Source organism: Pan paniscus, chromosome X (genome assembly GCF_029289425.2).
Source record: "Pan paniscus chromosome X, NHGRI_mPanPan1-v2.0_pri, whole genome shotgun sequence".
Taxonomy (NCBI): Eukaryota; Metazoa; Chordata; class Mammalia; order Primates; family Hominidae; genus Pan; species Pan paniscus.
In genome coordinates, this window is record NC_073272.2 from 155,925,496 (window position 1) to 155,944,681 (window position 19,186).

Consider the following 19,186-nt stretch of genomic DNA (forward strand, 5'->3'; position numbering starts at 1 on the left):
GGGAGTTCTCATGAGATCTGATGGTTTTATAAGTGTTCGACAGTTCCTCCTTCACACACTCACTCTCTCCTGATACCTTGTGAAGAAGGTGGCTGCTTCCCCTTCCACCATGATTGTAAGTTTCCTGAGGCCTCCCCAGCCTTGCGAAACTGTGAGTCAATTAAACCTCTTTCCTTTATTAACTGCCCAGTCTCGGGTAGTATCTGTACAGTAGTATGAGAGAAGACTAATACACTTGCCAAAGTTGGTGTGTGAAGAGAGACATGTGGAAAGGTTTATGGAAGCCACAGCTTCAGTAGATCTGATGCCAAGTACCAAGTAGTAGGCTTGCAGCCCCAGTTGGTTAGCATGACTAACAGTCCACAGAATGAGTTGGATGTGGAATGGAAAAGGTTGAGGAAAAGCTGCGACACACCAGGCACCTAAGCATCTTTGTATCCTTTGAAGGGTACTGGCCTCTACTTTTGTTCTGCTTTCCAAGTCTCATATAAGTGCAACTCACTGAGAAAAGCTAACCCTAAAACCATCTAGGGTAAGGGGATTCTATGAAATTCTCAGCTTCTGGCAAAAGCAATGGTGCCAGTCTAGCATAGCCCAGTTCCTCCTAGACTCATTCATAGTATTGGCTCTACTGCTTTGTCAAGACAATTTTGGTAAGTTAAAGCATTCTTCTGGTCAGAATACACTGTACAAAATTATTTTGGGTTCGTGCTATTTATTAAGCCCAAACAATCTAAATCCAAAATGCTGTGACTTTTTACATCTCTTCCAAAGAGAAAAAAAATCATGGCAATATTCTGTATAAGAAAACTAACATGCACGGGCTGACACCATGTTTTTTCTTTTTAAATCCCCATTGCAAGTTTAGAAAAGCACAAAGAAAACTTTAAGAAGTCTCATAGAGAATATTGAACTCAAGACTGCAACTCACTGCTGGCCAAGATGGAGTAACAGATACAGGGCATTTACCTACCTGCGTGAAATAACACCCCCGGAAAGACAAAATATATGAAGCAACAGTTTTCAAGACACTGGACACTAGGCAACAAAGGACAGTGATATTTCGAAGAGTTGAATCCTACAATTGTACCAGCTTATTCTGAAGAGAGAGTAACTAGGTCATAATACAATGAGGAGGAACCCAGGCAGAGCCTGGCAGATTCCCTGGGTTGAGATGTGACTTGAGATTTCCAGGAAGATCAAGACAGATGTCTTTGCAGGATAGAGTACTAGAGAGGAGAGAGCTGCACAGAAAGGACTCCAGATCTGAGGAAACTACTCAATGGCAGAGAAAGAACCACCCGAAAAAAGATTAGACGGAAGAGTTTCCTGCACTCACGCAGTACCAGAAGTAGTGCCTGTATATGCATTCAAACTGGAAAATTTCATGAATCACAGAGTATTTGATAGAGTACCCAGAAAGGTCTTACCTCAGTAATGGAGAATAAATAACCCTAGTCCAGAGCTTCTCAACCTTGGCACTGTTGGCATTTGGAGCCAGATATTTTTTGTCATGTGGGGCTGTCCTGTGCATTGTATTATAGTATTTTGCCAGCATCCCTGGCCATCAATCTACTAGATGCCAGGGCCACTGTCTTCCCAGTTCTGACAACCAAAAACGTTCCAAATGATTTCACAAAGTTGGGAAGACAAAATTGTCCCTGATTGAGAACCATTGCTGTAGACTAAACACACCTCTCATCCAGCTTGATACATTTTAAAAGTAAGACCTGAGAGGACGAAACTGTTTTCCAGGTAACTGCATCCCACAACAAACCTCAAGAATATATTTATGGAAACACAAACACAGCACGCAAATTAAAATTCAATGTGTAAGGCAGCAAATACAAAATTACCGGTCACACAAAGAAGCAGGAAAATATGACCAACAATAAGATAAAAAAATTTATCAATTTAAATAAATGGAGAACTGACATGTTAGAATTAGCAAAGATATAAAAACAGCTATTAATGTTGTATTCCATGTGTTCTAAAAGGTAAGCAGAGACATGAAATAAAAAGGCACATTTAATTTCTAGAAATTAAGACTAGGATATCTGAGATGTAAAATACACAGGATTGGATTAATGACCTAGTAGACACAGCAGAAGTAGAAATTACTGACCTTGAAGACTAAGCAATAGAAACTCTCCAAATGAAACACATCAATTAAAAGATAAAGTGTTAAATGTCAAAGTGTATTTTTAGAGTCAACTCTTACCTTTAAGAAACTCACTTAAAATGTTAATATAGGTTAAAGGTAAAAGCATGGGAAAATATACCATGCAGACAGTAATGAGAAAACTGCAGTAGATGTCAGAGCAAAGGATATTGCCAGGGATAGAGAAGATTGTTTCATAATGATAAGTGGGTAAATTCATCAGGTGTCAGGGTTTTTAGGGTTTAAGGTTGGGGATTAGGATTACCAGTTTAAAATCTAGGAGTTAGGTTTTGGGCTTCCTCTGGAGCCTGCATGGTCTGAGAAGAAAAAGCAATGAAATACTTCAGGCTTGGTGGTACTTCAGATTCTGATCTTCAATCTGCCTGTTAACATACATTTTTAGTCTTCAAATTAGCTGCTCCATACATTCCATCTAGGATTTATAGTTGTGGGAGAGACACAATAGAGTGTGCTTTCTCCATCTTGCCCAGAATTTGAACTCCAGTGCAAAATAACCCTAACCCCAAAACTTGGTGTTATAAAACAATTGCAGTGTTTTATTTCCTAAGGTTCAGGTTCAGATGTAAGCTTTGGGATTAAGAAATTGAGTTCAGGTTAGGGTTTGAGTTCAGCTTGAGCTTCTGTTTTAGAATTAGTGCTGACATCAGGGATTGGGTTGGGATTATTATTGAGGTTTGGATTCATACTCAGATTGAAGGTTTTGGGTTTTTTTTTTTGTTTTGGTTTTTTTTTTAGACAGAGTCTTGCTCTGTCACCCAGGCTGGAGTGCAGTGGCACAATCTTGGCTCACTGCAACCTCCGCCTCCTGGATTCAAGCAATTCTCCTGTTTCAGCTTCCCAAGTAGCTGGGACTACAAGCACACACCACCACGCCTGGCTAATTTTTGTATTTTTAGTAGAGACAGGGTTTCACCATCTTGGCCAGGCTGGCCTCGAACTCCTTACCTCAAGTGATCCACCTGCCTCGGCCTCCCAAAGTGCTGGGATTATAGGCATGAGCCACCGCACCCAGCCAGATTGAAGGTTTTGAATTGGAATCAAGTTCAAATTTAGGATTGAGGTCATAGTCAGGGTTTGGTTAGGTTTAGGATTGATCAGGTTACAGGCATGGGTTCAGGTTTAGGGGTTTTGGTAAGGTTCTAGCTCAGGTGAGTTTAGGCTTAGAGTTTAGGGGTTCCATTTCAAGTTAAGACTCTGGATCAGTTTTATGGCTTAGGGATTTGGGCTCAAGTCTGGGTTAGATTTTGAGTTTGGAATTAAGGTTTATATTTATGGTTAGGGTTTAGGGTATAAGGCTTGGGTTAGGGTTAGTGTGGATGTTGAGTCTGAGGTTTGGGCTTAGTTTGAAATTTGGTTTGGGCTCAGGCTTGTACTCTGACTTGACTTTGATTTTAGGGTGTATGGATTCAGACTTGGGTTCTGGTTCAGGTTCAGAGTTTGGATTTGTATTTGTGTTAGGATTTGGGGTTGGATTAAAGGACATTATTGAAATGCAGTTTGGTTCTGGGCTGGAGTTAAGGTAGGGATTTGGTTCAGTTTGAGGTCTGTGTTGAAGCTCGGGCTCTGAGTCCAGTTCATGTTGGAGCTCTGACTAGAGCTCAGTTTGGACTAGAGCTTGGGCTCTGGCTGAGATTGAGATTAGGGCAGGGGCTTAGGATGGAGCTAGGTGCAGGATAGTTCTCCAGATATCCTTGGACCATCCCAGTTCTCCCTTCTTTCTCACTCGTAATTTTCAAGAATAATTGTAGAATGTCTGGGAATGCAACACCCTGAGATGAGGAAGAGCTAGTTGGAACAGCCCAGGCTTTGTTCCAGTGCCCCTCACCCAGAACAGGATGTCATATGACGCTTTAGACAAGTAGTTCCTGTACTCCCCAGGGTATAAAATCCAGAGCAAACTGCTTTCCAGGATCCTTCAATTGCAGTGCAAGTGAGGCATGCACGACAAGACTCTATCTGCCCTGAGCAGCTTTCCTGAACCTTGGGGGACTGGCTCACAGTGAATCCTAGGCTTCTGTTTTCTCTTACTGCCTATTTGTAATTAATACATTTGCTTCATCATATAACTTGTCTCACCAGACCCAGACAAGTTGGTAAGCAGTGCACAGTGAACCTGCTTTATGCAAGTTTATGGCTGGGGCTGGAAATGGTAATGGGATTGGGATTAGCTAGGTTTGGATTCTAGTTCAGGTTCAGATTTGGATTTAGGGTTTTCATGTTCAGGTTCAGGCTCTAGCTTGGGTTTGGAGTTTAGTAGTTTGGGTTCAAGGTTCAGGTCTGGATTCAGATTTACAATTTGGGGTTTGGGTTCAGGATTATGATTTAGGTTTGGAGTCAGTGCTGGAGTGATTCACATTTGGGCTTGAGCTCTCACTCAGGTTTAGTTTTAAGTTTTAAGCCTGAGGTATCACTCTCATTCAATGTCAGAATTTAAGAGCAAATTTGATTGGAATTTGGTTTCAGATTACAGTTAGTGTTAGGGTTGAGTTCACGGTTTAAGTCATGTTTTGAGTTTAGGTTTAGATTGGATTTATGGTTTGGGCATGGGCTTGGGCTCAGACTCTGGCAATGGTTTTATGTTCAGGGATTTAGGCTTGGGTACGAATTCAGGTTAGAGTTGCTATTTGGCTCCAGGTCAAACTCAGGGCATGGGTCAGGCATTAGGTATATGATTGGAATAGAGGTCCGGGTTTGGGTGTGGTCTCGTTTGGATGCAGGGGTTGACTTGAGTTCAAGTTTGGATTCAGGGGTCTGGGCTGAGGACAATGTTGGCTCTAATTTATGGTTGTGGTTGGTTTTGGAATGTGGTTCAGGTTAGAGTTTTGGGCTCAGGTTTGAACTAGTGCTCTGCTCACACTGGAGTTGGTGCCATGGATGGGGATGGGGTTTGGGCCAGTGTTGAGGCTGGGTTTGAGTTTGGGACCATGGAAAAGGTTGAAGTTGAGGTTAGTGTTGGGATCAGGATTTGGGTAAAGGATCAGGTCAGGGTTTGGAATTAAGTCAGGATATGATCCCTCAGCCTGGGCCTTGCCTCAGACTTGGTTTTAGAGTTTGGGTTTTGAATTCAGGTTAGTGGTCAGGTGCAGTGTTCTAGTCATGTTTGGAGTTTGAGTTTAGGGTTAGAGTATCAGTTTGAGTTTGGGTTCATGCTTAGGCCTTCTTTTGGGGGCTAGGTTGAGGTCAGGGTGTAGCTCAGGCATAGGGTTTAGGTTTGGGTTTGGTTTTAGGATTCAGGCTTGGGCTGGGGTGTAGTTAGGTTCCAGTTAGGTTCTAGTTCAGGATTTCGGAGTTAAATTTTAGGTTCACATTCAGACTTTGGATTGCGGTTCACATTCATGCCCAGACTTGGGCTTTGACTCCATTTCAATATTATGGCTAAGGGCTTTGGATTAGGATTTTGATTGGGGTTCAGGTTTTGCCTTTAGGTTTGAGTCAGGCTTTAATGTTTAGAGTTTGAGTAAATTATGCTTTAATTTCAGAGTTTGGATTTAGGTTATATTTCAGGTTTAGGGCTTTAGTTTGGTGTAGTTGTGGTTGGGGACAGGGTTTGGAACCCAGGTTTGGTTCTGGGTTGAAGTCAGCATTGTGGTTGGGATTCAGGTTGGTGTTTGGTTCAAAATGGGTTTTGGGATTTGGCTTTGGCTCAAGCTCAGGCTCTATTTCTAGCTTGACAGCTCAAGCTCTCACTGGTGCTGGGACTGGGATTGATGTCAAGTGTGGGTGTGGGATGTCAGGGTTGGGTTTGGGGTTGGGGGCAGGATTTGAATTGGGTTTTTTATGGTGCTCAGGCTTGAGTCCTGACTTGGCTTTGTTTTGGGGTTTAGGGATTCCAGCTTGGGTTCAGGCTTTAGAAATTTGAGTTAGGTTCTAGTTCAGGTTTGTGTATATGGGTTTAGATTGGAGGTTGAGGTTGGAGTTTTTGGTTTTAAGAATTTAAGGTTGGGTATGTGGTTGGGGTTAGGAACGGTTGGGGACAGAGTTCAAGTCAGGGTCGATTTGGGGGTTGGGGTAAGGGTTTGGACTCAGCTTGGACTCAGTTCTCAGGCTGGGGCTTGGCATGGGCTGGAGCTGGCACTTGGACTTGGCCTGTTCTTTGAATGTACTGGGGCTAAGGCTTAGCCTGAATTGGGGATAGGGTTCAGGTTGTGACTAGAGTTTTTTGTTTCTGATTATGTTTGGATTAGGGTTGGGGTTGAGGTCAAAGTTCGGGGTTGGAATTTCATCAGGAGTATTGATCAGGATTCAGATCAAGCTCTGATTCAGGCTTGGTTTGGGCATTTAAGGGTATGAGTTCTTGTTCATGTTTACAGTTTGGATCCTGGTTCATGTTTAGGGTTAAGGTTAATTTTAGGGTTGAAGTTCAGGTTCAGATTCTGGTTGAGAGTTCACCTTTGGGTTTGAGTTGGCTTTACAGTTTAGGGTTCATGTTTGTGTTCTCCTTTGGATTTGTCTTTAGGGTTTAGATGTGAGGTCTGAGTAGTAGTCAAGTACGATTTTAAAGTTTAGGGTTGGTGTTGTGGTCAGGGTTGCTTTTGGTGTAGTGTCTAGGTTCATGCTCAGGTTTGTACCAGGGCTGAAGCTAGGGCTTGGCTTGGCTTGGGTTAGGGTTAGGTAGGGTTGGGGTGCTGGTTTTGACTAGAACTTGGGCTAGGATTGAGTTGGGGCTGCTTTGGATTATTGTGATTGTGTCGTGGAACCCCAAATTCAAACTCGTGTACCCAATGCACAGCTGAAGCCAAACACCGAGACACCAGTTCTTGGAGATAGAGAAAGGTTTATTAGATTTTGCCAAAGCAAGAAGGCGGGAGAGCAAGATCTGTCAAATCTGCCTTAACAAAAAGATGCAGCAAGGAGTTTTTATGCAGCTAGGGAATAAGGGAGGATTTCAGAGAACTGAAGGGCAAAGTCTGTGTTTCTTCAATCTCAGATAACACCTGGAACAACCAGACTTCTGGGCATCAACAGCTGGTCGCAATGTCCTTCAAAACATTCATTCCTTCTGCCATTTTTTTTTTCATGGCCCTGAAGTTATCTCCTCCTGCTTGACAAAGAAAGAATATGTCAGTAGTTTATAATTATATTGTGGAAACAGGGAATAATGGGCCAAAAATGAGTAGTTAACATGTTTAAGCAGTGGTCTGATCAGAATTTTCATTATTTCAGTCACTAAAATGCTGGGATGCTGAAATCTCAAGGGGCCTGATTACAGTTGGATTAGGGTGGCATGGAGTCAAAGTTGGGAACAGCATTGGCCTTGATATGGACTGGTGTTCTATCTTGTTTAGGCTTGGGCTCTGACTTGGGCTTGGTTTTAGGTTCAGGTTCAAATGTTCAGGTTCAGGTTCTGACTTGTGTTCAGTGTTTGGCTTTTAGTTGGGATTTAGTATTAGGGTTAGTATTAGGATGGGCTTGGGGTTTGGCTTGTTTGTCAGGTCAATGTTAGAATTGGGGTTCTAGGGCTAAGTTTTAGGGTTTAGGGGTTCAAGTACATGTTCTGGTTCTCGTGTAAGTATAGTGTTCTGGGATTTTGGTGGGGTTCAGCTTTGGGTTTGATTGGGGTTTGTGGTTGAGCTTGAACTTGGACTCTCACTTGTGCTCAGTTTCAATGTATAGGGGGGTTCGTGTGCTGGTTCAGTTTTAGTGTTGTGTTTCAAAGACCAGAGCCAAGAGCACAATGGTAGAAGGCAGATTTAACCCAGAGGAGGGCAGACCCCAGAGTGCAGGGGGCGGGGTCCTGAGCTTAAAGGGTGGCATCGCCCTGGAGTTAGAGGAAACAGCCTGGCCCCAAATGGTGAAGCTGTGGAAACAAAAGGCTGAGCCACATGAGCATAGGCAGAGGCCTGAGCTTCAGGCCCAGGGTGAGCAGTCTCATCCTTAGATGGAGGAGCAGTGGGTGCAGCTGGGAACAAAAGAATGAGCCATGCCCCCAGAGGGCAGAACCACAGGCCCAGATGTCAGTTTCATGGTTAAGGGTTTAGGTTTGGGTTAGAGTTTGGGATTAGTGTTTATGGTTAAAATTAGAGGTACAATAATCGTTGTAATTGGAGTTAGGTTTGGGTTTGGCTTTGACTTTGGGGCTTGGTATGGTTCAGGTTTATGCCTGGGTTGGGCTCCTGATTTAAGCTTGGTTTTAAAGTTTAGAAGTTTGGACTAAGGTTTTATTCAGCTTCAATGTTTGGCTTCAGGTTTCAGCTTGGGTTTAGAGTTTAGGTTTTGGGTCAGGTTACATTCGGTTTAAAGTTTGAGTTTGTGTTCAATTCTGGTTAAGGATTTTGGATTGGTGTAGGGGTCAGGGTTCAGGTCATGATCTGTTTGGAATTCAGAGTTTGGATTTGGGTTCAAGTTTGGGATCGAGGTTTATGGTAAGGGTTAGGGTTGGAATTGGAGTTGGGGTTTGATTCAGATTTGGATTGCAGTTTATGTCCTGGCCTGTGCATAGGCTCTGAATGAAGCTTGACTTTAGAGTTTAGGGGGTTGAATTAGGGTTTTGGTTCATGTTCATAGTTCACCTTCTGGTTCAACTTCAGGTTGGTATTGATGTTATGGATGGGATCAGGTTTGATGTCAGTGTCTGATTGGAATCTGGTTGGGGTTTGGGATTAGACTCTTGACTTGGGCTGGATTTTAGGGTATAGGACTTTGGCCTCGATTTGGGTTAGGGTTTAGTGTTTAGGACTAGGGTTCAGATGTGGATAGGATTTGTGGTTTTGTATTGGGGTCACGGTTATGATTGACAAACAGGTCACATAAAGAGTTTAGGATTGTGGTTGGGACTTGGGCTTAGGCTCAGGATAGGGTTAATAGGTTTCAGTTGGATCCTAGTTTACATTTGGATTAAGTGTCAAGATTTCTGGATTTGGGTTCAAGTGTGGGGATGGTTTTGTAACAGTGAAACAGCAAAAAAACTAACATAACTAATTCTATTTTTGTTTAAGGGACATTTACCCATTCCTGCACATAGGCTAGGATAATTTTAGAGCACTGAGATAATATGGAAAAACAGCAATCACGTAGCTTTTAAAACTAACTCTGAGGTTAAAGAAAAAAGCATGTAAACAACTAACTGTGTTTTGTTAAAAGACTTATAGGAGCATTGTGACCTGACCAAGGACAAAGAATTTCCCAACCTCCTTGGGCCCTCACTGGCGCCCAGATGTCTGAAGTTGTTGGTCACTTCTAGATCCCAACTCCTTCCTCTACCTCTTGCCTTTAACATTAAAAGAACCTAAAATTTATAGTGACTTAAGATGATACTTTAGGATGCTAGCATGTCATTTTCTAGGTTTGCTGGCTTTCTTAATAAACCTGCTTTTCCTCTCACCTCCTGTCTCTTGAGTTTTGTCTTTCAAGTAGCAAGCAGCTGAACCTGGGTTCAGTTACAATTTCAGGATACAGGCTCAATTCTGGTTTAGGACTTACGGTGGGTGTTACCACTACGGTTAGGGTGAAATTGATGTTGAGTTTCACTTTGGGATAATATTGAGTTTTGATTATGGTTTCAGATTTAGGCACTCAAGCTGAACTGGGGAAAATTGAGTTAGGGTTAGAGTCAGAAGTCTAGGTCAGGTTAAAGGTCAGGATCAAAGTTAGGGGTCAGAGATTGGGTCAGGGTCAGGGTCTGGGTTATAAATATGGGTTGGGGTTGGTGTCTGGATCTGGGTTGGGTAGGGGTTGGGGTCAGGGTCAGGGTTGGATCAGGGTCAGTGTCAGCATAGGGTTAAGTTTAGGGGTTAGGGTTAGGTTTTGGATCAGTGTTGGGGTCAGGGTCGTTATCACATTTTCCTCATTAGTTTAGCTTTATAATAAGTGTTAGGGTACAGATGTGTGAGTTCCTTAAGTTTGTGTTTATTCAGTGTTGTCTATTATAGGTTTAGAAACAGTTTGCTGGGAATTTAATTGAGATTGCACTGAATATATAGATCAACTTTGAAGCAATTTTTATCTTAACTATGTCTAGTCTACCAATGGTGAATAAGGAATATCTCTGCATTTATTTACGTTTTGTTTCTTTTAACTGTGTTTCTAGTTTTTATGAATGCATATGTGTACCTTTTTAAAAAATTTATACTTAAGAACTTTAATTTTGAGGCCTGCTGTTGTAAATGATATTGATTTTTTAAAATACTGTATTCCAGCTTTCAAATTCCAGTTTTATCCATACATAATTGCTGATACGTAGGACATCAATTGACTTTTGTCCGTTGACCATCTACTTTGCTTTTTATCTCTATCCATTTTGGTCAAGGCAAGGGATGGTAGGCTCTCTTTCAGTTTTAATTTCCAAAATCATGGCATGGAATTATCAGAACAATGGATTTTCAGAGATTCACGGGGACCGCAGGACCGCAGGCCTATGGGCACCGCTAAATCGTGAGTGCCTGAGCATCCTGTACTGCCCCCAACGGCCTGTAGGGGCATGCAAACCCACCTTTTTGGACCCTCATGAGGCCCCCATGTTCCCCGCGTAGACATCCGGCAGCTCCACAGTGAGGACCAAGCTTTGTTCTCAGGTTTCACCCAGGAGGTGCCGCTGTGGCTACAGGACAGCTTGGGGCCATGCCCAGGGAGGACCCAAATCTCCTTCTCCTCAGGACCCACCTGGGAGACCCCTCTGTGGCTAAGGAACACCTGGGGGTCGTGCCCAGGGAAGACCCAAGCCTCCTTCTGCTCAGGAGGGACCGGGGGAAGCACCCTGGCTTCAGGACACCTGAAGGTGAGGAAGAAGGTTCCTGTCCATGCCCTGAGTGCAGAGGAGGGAACGCTGCCATATGTTTTACTTTCTCATGTTGTTAGGGATCCTTGGGGTGTAACTTTTCTGGCCGGAAACCTTTGTGGCTAGTGGAGCCTTTGCTGCAGTTTTACCCTGGCCCGCTGGACTCGTTCTACCCACTTGGCCTGGTAGGCTGCACTCAGCTCATGCTACTGGCCTGGAGCCCATGCCTGCCAAGGGCAAGTCAGGCGTGGAGTGGTGAGGGGTGTCTGAGCGATTGTAGGGTCTGGCCACTGCACAGTCAGACACGCCAGCTGCTGCAGTGGGGCAGGCAGCTCAGGGTGCCGGCATGGGTGCTGGCTCTCTGCAAGGCTGTAGCTGGACCAGGCACACCACAAGCAGCTTCCACACCTGGCACCAGGGAACATGGTGGCAACCGGAAGCTTGGAGGCACAGAGAATCACAGGGCCCCAAAGAGGGAGTCACAGCCTTGGCTGGGGGAGCTCCCAGATCTGGGCTCCCCCAAGGGCTGCAGCTCTTCTCTCCTTCTCTTTGCTCACAATGTCGCGAGCAAGGGACATGTCTCAGCCCTGTTTGTGTTACAGCTCTTTTAGCCTTGCCACTCGGTGGGTTCCAAGTTCTTGTTCTGCAACTAGGAAGAATGAGGTATACAGAGAAGTGGAGGGTGAGCAAGACAAAGAGGAGCTTTAATGAGCAATAGAACAGCTCAGAGGAGACCCACAGGGGTAACTCCTTTCCACAGGTAGGGGGTCCTGAAGAGTGTTCAGCTCCTAGCAGAGAGGGTAGCTCCTCTCTGCAGCTGGTTGTCCCATTGTCTGCTCTGCTCTGGCTGAGCCCGGGGCTTTTATGGGCCTCAGAGGGGAGGAAGTGCAAGCAATTTGTCCATGTGTGGCCATGAGCAGGCCCAGAATGGGCACCACAAGTTCTCACTCTGGTCGGCAGGACTCGCAGCTCAGCCCCCAGCCTCCAGGCCCTCTCCAGCCTGAAGGTGGGGCCTCACTAGGGAACCACCCCCTTCCACCCAGGAGCCTTTCTGCCTCCTGCTGCACTAAGGGGCACCTACAGGCCAGCACCAAGCCAGCCTCAGCCCACCCCTTCAGCTTCCCCCCAGCGCTTGTCAGTGCCCAAAGTCCAGAAGGGGCCGAGGTGGCAGGGGGCTGACATGGCCATTGAGCAAGTGGGAGCCCCACCCTCCTAGGCACAGGACCTGGGCATCTGCACTCTGCACCCTCTGCATTCTACCCTCGCAGGCTCAGGGGTGTCTGCTCCTGCTGCCTGGCTTCTCCTGGCTCCCAGTACCTGCTCCAATCTGCGAGGTGGATTGGGGCTGAGCTCAGGTGCTATCACAGCCCGGCCAGCTCAGCCTGGCCCCATCGTGGCAGCTCCCAGGGCACCGGGCTCCAGGAGGGCACCAGCTGGTCCCTGACTCCTACTGGCTCCATGGAGTGCAGCACTGCCCCAGGCCCAGCTCCGCCTCCTCCGTGTGCCCTCCCCGTAGTGGTGGTGGGTGAGCAGCAACACGGTGTCAGGGTCCGGAGCAGTAGAGTCTCTGGGCCTGGGAGCAGGTCCCACCCGGCCATGCGAGGGTGGAGGCAGCACATTTGACTGCCTCAGGGATGCAGGGCACAGGGGACACAGGGCACAGGGGTTCCACTGCCACCACTGTTGCTCCTGGAGCCGCTCCTGCCACCAGCACTCGCACCTCCCTGCTGCAGGCGGCATGATGGCAGCAGCCGCTCCAGACAACCTGCCGCTGCCATCAACGTTATATTTATTTTATTTTACAAAAGTGTCCCTTCGTTGAGGGTTTGGTATTCATCATCACAGCAAGCCCAAGTGTTTTTTTTCCAGATTTGGATTTGCTTCTGGAGAAAATCTTGGTACAGAGAAAGGGGAAACCCTGAGAGCAACACAGGGGATCCCCTCAGAGCCCCCAGGACATACACTCTACAGACTTGCTTTTATTTGTGTCTAAGTGGCTCGTTTATCTTACCGTATTAAACTGCTTGAAAATTTTGAAGAGTAAGTGTCTTAAAACTTACAACATTGTTTTAAGTGTGAATAGTATGCTTATGTCTGTGAAAAGAAGAACTTTAGGCAAAATAAATTTAAACAGAGTTTATTTGTGCAAAAGAATGATTCATGAATTGAGAAGCACCAAAACAGAAAACGCATTATGGGCTCCACGCTCGCAGAGTAAGCAGAGATTTTAGAGGTGGAAGCTAAGTGAAGAAATGGCCTGATTGGCTCCAGCTAGATGACTGCCTGATTTGGGGAATGGTTCTGTGGGCATCCCTAGGCTTATAGCCAACCAACTGCTGGGCTCTTTGTGATTGACTTCAGTTGGTTTGTTAATTTTTTTAAAGTGAGTTACTAGAAATGCCTCCAAGTTAAGTTTGCGTTTGCTTAGGAAGACCTCAGGGTAATGACCTCCTCCTTATTTGCTTTAACATGTCAAAACCATAATTCATTTTCATTTTACTTTCCTGGCATTAATAGAAGTAAACTCACAACATTTTTGTTGTTGTTATTCACAAAGTCGGTTTAATTGGCAGCATATTTGTAATGGTACATAAAGGAATGTGTGTCTTATAATCATTGGTGTCTTAGATTATATGAAATATGTTAACTCTATTAAGCTTTGTTATTAAACTGTAACATGAATTGAGCTCCCACTTTTCTCCTAGGCTTTGGCCATTTAAAATACACTCAAATGTCACTTAAGGAGGGGGATGCTTTCTGTGAAATGTGTCCTTAAGTGCTTTTATCATTGTGCGAACATCATGGAGTGTACTTGCACAAACCCAGATGGTATAGCCTACACCTTGCCACACCTAGGCTATATGGTCTAGCCTATTGTTCCTAGGGTACAAACCTGTGCAGCATGGTACTGTACCGAATACTGCATGCAGTTTTTACTACAATGGGAAGTATCTGTGTATCTATCTAAACATAGAAAAGAATGCTGTGAGCCATGAGGTTATGACAAGATGGTTAGGAAGAAATTTTTAAGCTCCATTATAATCTCATAGGACCACCATCCTATGTATGTGATGTGTGACTGTAAAATCAGAATTAGTTAAAAAAGTCAGCTAACATTAAGCTGTGAACTCAGATGGTCCTGGGGTCTTTTCCAGTGGGAGATCTTTAAACACTATTCAAAGCTGTTCTATGCTGATATTCATAGTTTCATTATTTCAGAGTCCATTTTTTAATGTGTATTTTTACTAGGAAATCACCTGTTTCTTCTAGGTTTCCAGTTTGATACACTTGGCTCCTTATTTGACTTTTGATTTCTCTTCTCTTACTAGTTTTGTACAGAATTCTTAATTCTATCTACTTTTGCACTTTTTTTTTTTGATCAGGTGAAGAATCACAAAAGAAGTGAAAATGGCCAGTTATTGCCTTAACTGATGACATTCCACCATTGTGATTTGTTCCTGCCCCACCTTAACTGAGTGATTAACCTTATGAAATTCCTTCTCCTGGCTCAGAATCTCCCCCACTGAGCACCTTGTGACCCCCACCCCTGCCTGCAAGAGAACACCCCCCTTTGACTGTAATTTTCCACTACCCACCCAAATCCTATAAAACGGCCCCACCCCATCTCCCTTCACTGACTCTTTTCGGACTCAGCCCACCTGCACCCAGGTGAAATAAACAGCCTTGGTGCTCACACAAAGCCTGTTTGGTGGTCTCTTCACACTGACGCGCGTGACACCAATGATGACGTTAAGTGATTTTTAATTAACTTCAGCTTAATAGGCCATCATTTTCAGGACCCAACTGTTAAAAGACAAAATTACAGCACATCTAGGTTTGCAGATCTTAATTGGCTTTTGTTTGAGATTCTAGAATCGGGCAGCAGTCCGGACCAAAAATGGTCCAGAATGCTCTGCCACATGACATCTGCAGGTTATATTTATAACCACAGAAAAGAAAGTGACATACAGAAAACAAGTGAAATACAGAGACAGCTCCATTGGTTACAGCCTGGATTTGCCTTTATGGAACCTAGTTTGAACAGTTGGCCGCCTGCCATTGGTTGACTCTTGGCAGCTGTGATTGGTTTAGCCTCAGCTATTTGTTATAAAGACAGATTTCTAAGTCAGATTTTCAGTTTGTTTATAACATAGGGCATTAGTAGTACTCTCAGTCACCATCATTTTGGGTTTCTGGTCTCAATGTAACGTCAAAGGTTCTTGCCTTAGCCATGCCAAAGAATTGGTGTGGCGGCAGCCCGCGGTGAGAGAGAGACACGGATCAGACTGAGAGAAAAAAGCTGTAGGCTTTATTGAGCAGAGTGGCAGTACAAAGCTTCCACAGCGTGGAAGGGGTCCTGGGCCGGTAGCCAGTGTTAGATTTTTTGATCACCCTTTAAGCCCTTTAAGGCGGGAAATACGTGCGGCGGGAAGATGTTACCAGAGCGAGAAACAAAGACAATTAACATGTATCAGATCTTGAGGAAAACCGGAATTGTAACTTAAGGTTTATCTACTTTATGACCTTGCAGCGGCATGGCAAAGGAGACAGGATCTCACAGGATTTTACAAACTGTGTTTACAAGGAATCGGAATTGGGAGCATAGATAAGGTTTGCTGGTCACAGAAAAACGGGCTTTTAACATTCCTTTCAGTTTCAGGGGAGGGGGAAGGGAGAGAGGGAGCGAGGACACAGGGAAGCTTACAGCAAAAGTTTCGCTGTTTATAGCTTTCTTGGGGAAGAAAACACATGCACAAATTCTGATGTTAGGAATATTTTAAGTATATATCTTCAATATTATTCATCCAGGACCAAAGTAAGTCCTGTTGCAGAAAATGAGTGAGTTTCACAGCTGTCGGAGCCCCTACTCGACCCAGGAAGCCCAGCTGGCACCTCCTCTCATCAACACATCGTTTCAGTAAAGTCAAGAAAACTTTATTCCATTATTGTTACCAGTGGCAGGTATGCAAGTTACCCTGAGTTACTGACAGTGAATCCATATGTGTCTGCAGCAACTTCAGTTCTTGCCTCCTTAGGAGAAAGAATTCGACTAGACGGACATAAAGCGGAAGAAGAGACCAAGGTGAGTTTTAGAGGAAGAGTGTAAGTTTATTTTAAAAAGGCTTATAGAACAGGAAAGGAAGGAAAATTTGCTTTGGAAGAGACCCAAGTGGGCATCTGAAGGTCAAAGACAGCATTTAACTTTGATCCTAGGACTTTATAGGCTCACCTCTTTCCCATGATTTTTCCCTTAGGGTGGGCTGCCCGCATGCACAGTGCCCTCCTTACCCTTGGGAACTGAGCACTTGCCGTCTTTTTAGGAAGCTTGTACGCGTGCCCATCTGAGGCTTTCCTCTCTTTTCTGGTGGAGTGTCCCCAGAAGGTCATACTTCACCATTTTGTCTCTTAAGCACATGCCCAGGAAGTTTCTTCTCCCTGTCATTTGCATTCAATTAACACTTCAATGTTAACAGCTGTGGATCATCAGGAGATTGTGTCTCCCTGGTGCCCTGGTGCTGGCTGCCAAATTAAAAAACCTGCTTGTAACAGAAGTTGAATGGAGCTCATATCTACAGATATTTAGGTCTGAGTCTTCTGGGCAGCTGTCCTCATCTTAGCTCAAGTAAACTGTAAAATTCTATTTTGTGCCTCAGCTTCTTCCTTTAGGTCAACAATATGAACATACTTTAATATGGTACATTTGTTCCTGATGAGCTACTTCTGTTGTACAATCAAATGTAAGGAAGTGTCAATGAAAAGAGTCAAACTCTGTAAAACATTTGAAGAGATTTATTCTGAGCCAAATATGAGGACACAGCCCTTAGGAGGTCCTGAGAACATGTACCAAGGTGGTCGGGGTACACCTTGTTATTATACATTTTAGGGAGACATGGCACTTCAATCACATACATTTAAGAAATACATTGGCTTGATCTATAAAGCTGGGACAACTCGAAATGGGGGGCTTCCAGCTTACAGGTAGATTTAAAATTTTTCTGGTTGACCATTGGTTGAATTTATCTAGAGACCTGGGATCAATGGAAAGGAATGTCTGGGTTAAGATAAAGGATTGTAGAGACCCAAATTCTTATTTGCAGAGGAAGTCTTCAGGCAGTAGGCTTCACAGAGAATAGGTTTTAAAATGTTTCTTATCATACTTAAAGTCTGTGTTGATGTTAATTCCAAAGAGGTATAATGAGGCATGTCCGACCCTCACTTCCCGTCTTGGCCTGAAACAGTCTCTCAGATTAAATTTTAGAGAGCCTTGGCTGAGGAGGAAGTCCATTTAGAAGGTTGGGAGCCTTAGAATTTTATTTTTGGTTTACAGAAGTGTATTTTGCTTTTGATATTATTAACTGTATTTCAAGTCTAACATGTTTTCCTAGGAGCATTAAATACTCTGTGGATTTTATTACACAAATAAGGCACAGATCCCATTTTATCATTACCTTCATTACTACCTATATTGACATAATTTCAACTGAATTTGGAAACATTCCAGAGTCTGGGCTTCCAATAATCCTTTGTGATCCTCTAAAAGGTATATTACATTTTTCCTCAAGACATAGCAATATCTAAAATCACTCATAGAATGTCCTGCCACTTTTGTTCATCTAGTTTCATCAATTTCTCTAAAATTGACTTTGAATATCCCTTTAAACTCTTCTGTTTTAGAAAGCATCACAAGGAAACATCGAATGATCGTGGTCACAAAATCTGTTCATATTCTTCCTTTCTCTGAATATTTTTTGCAGTGACAAATATTTGTTTCTGTTGTATTACTGTTAAAAGGAATGCTTGGAAACAAAGACAAAGATTCATTACAATAAGTGATCCAGTCACAATAAATCAATTTGTCATTTGGACTTTTTTTTTTTTCTGAGATGGAGTCTTGCTCTGTCACCCAGGCTCGAGTGCAGTGGCGCGATCTCGGCTGACTGCAACCTCCGCCTCTTGGGTTCAAGCAATTCTGCCTCAGGCTCCTGAGTAACTGGGATTACAGGTGCCTGCCACCACACCCAGCTAATTTTTGTATTTTTAGTAGAGACCGGGTTTCACCATGTTGGCCAGGCTGGTCTCAAACTCCTGACCTCGTGATCCACCTGCCTTGGCATCCCAAAGTGCTGGGATTACAGGTGTGAGACACCGTGCCTGGCCCTTTTTTATTTTTTAAAGTTGTACTTTTGAAAATGTTCAGCAATGAATTGAAATAGTCTCTAAAATGTAATTTTTTCCCTGGTCTAAGGTGACCAGATTTCTAGAGAGTGAACCCAGGACAGAACCACACCACAAGTAAAAAATATGATTAATAAGTTTACACGAGTATGTTATTTTAACATAAAACATGCAAAAGAGGCACTTATTTGGAATTATTTATTAGTCTGCATTATATACTTCACAGCATCATGAATGTTCTTATTTTTTAAATGTAGGACTAATTAGTGTCAATTACTACTAAGTATTAGTACAAATAATTAACAAACTATAGAAATGATCCCTGAAAGTATAGTCTTAATTATTAGTACAAATAAATAAGCAGATGTTTGAAAAAAATTACATTTTGAATAAAGTTATTATTTTAAATTAGTTTTAGATTCACACAGAAATTAGAAAGAAGAATGCAGATTTCCCCTGTAGCTGCAACCTAGTTTTCCCTCTTATTAACATATTAGTATGTATCAGATGTCTTCTTAACATCTTACATCATTTGTTACCATTAATGACCAGATATTAATATGTTATTATTAAATAAGCCCACGTTTTATTTGGTTTCCCTCAGTTCTATCTTTTTCTATTCTGGGATCCCATCTCAGATCCTACAGGACATTTAGTTGTCATGTCAGGCTCTTCTTGCCTATGATTGTTTCTCAGACTTTCCTTCTGATAGCCTTGACAGTGTAAGAAAGACTGGTCAGGTATTGTGTAGAATATATCTCATTGTGGTTTACTTGGTATTTTTCTCATAATTATACTGGGGTTATGGGTTTGGGGGAAGCAGATCAGATGTGTAGTGCTATTCTAGTCTCTTCATGCTCTCAAGATGCATTATCACCATTAATGTTAATTTTGATCACCTGGCTGAGGTAGTGTTTTCAGGTTTCTCACTGTGAAGTTACTTTTTCCCCATGTCCATACTGTATGTATTCTTTTGGAGGAAATAAGCATGCAGAGCCCACACTTAAGGAGTAGGGAGTTAGCTCTACCTCCTTGATGGCTGAGTGTCTACATTAGGTATTTGGAATTCTTCTGTATAAGATATTTCTATTTGGCCAATTTGCGTATTTATTTAA

General features: G+C 43.4%; 1 pseudogene; it reads right to left on the reverse strand.

Annotated features, from left to right (window-relative positions):
- Positions 1 to 18,329: 18,329 nt before the first annotated feature.
- LOC112438654 (small nucleolar RNA U3) lies at positions 18,330 to 18,409 on the reverse strand (annotated as a pseudogene).
- Between the last annotated feature and the right edge of the window lie 777 nt (positions 18,410 to 19,186).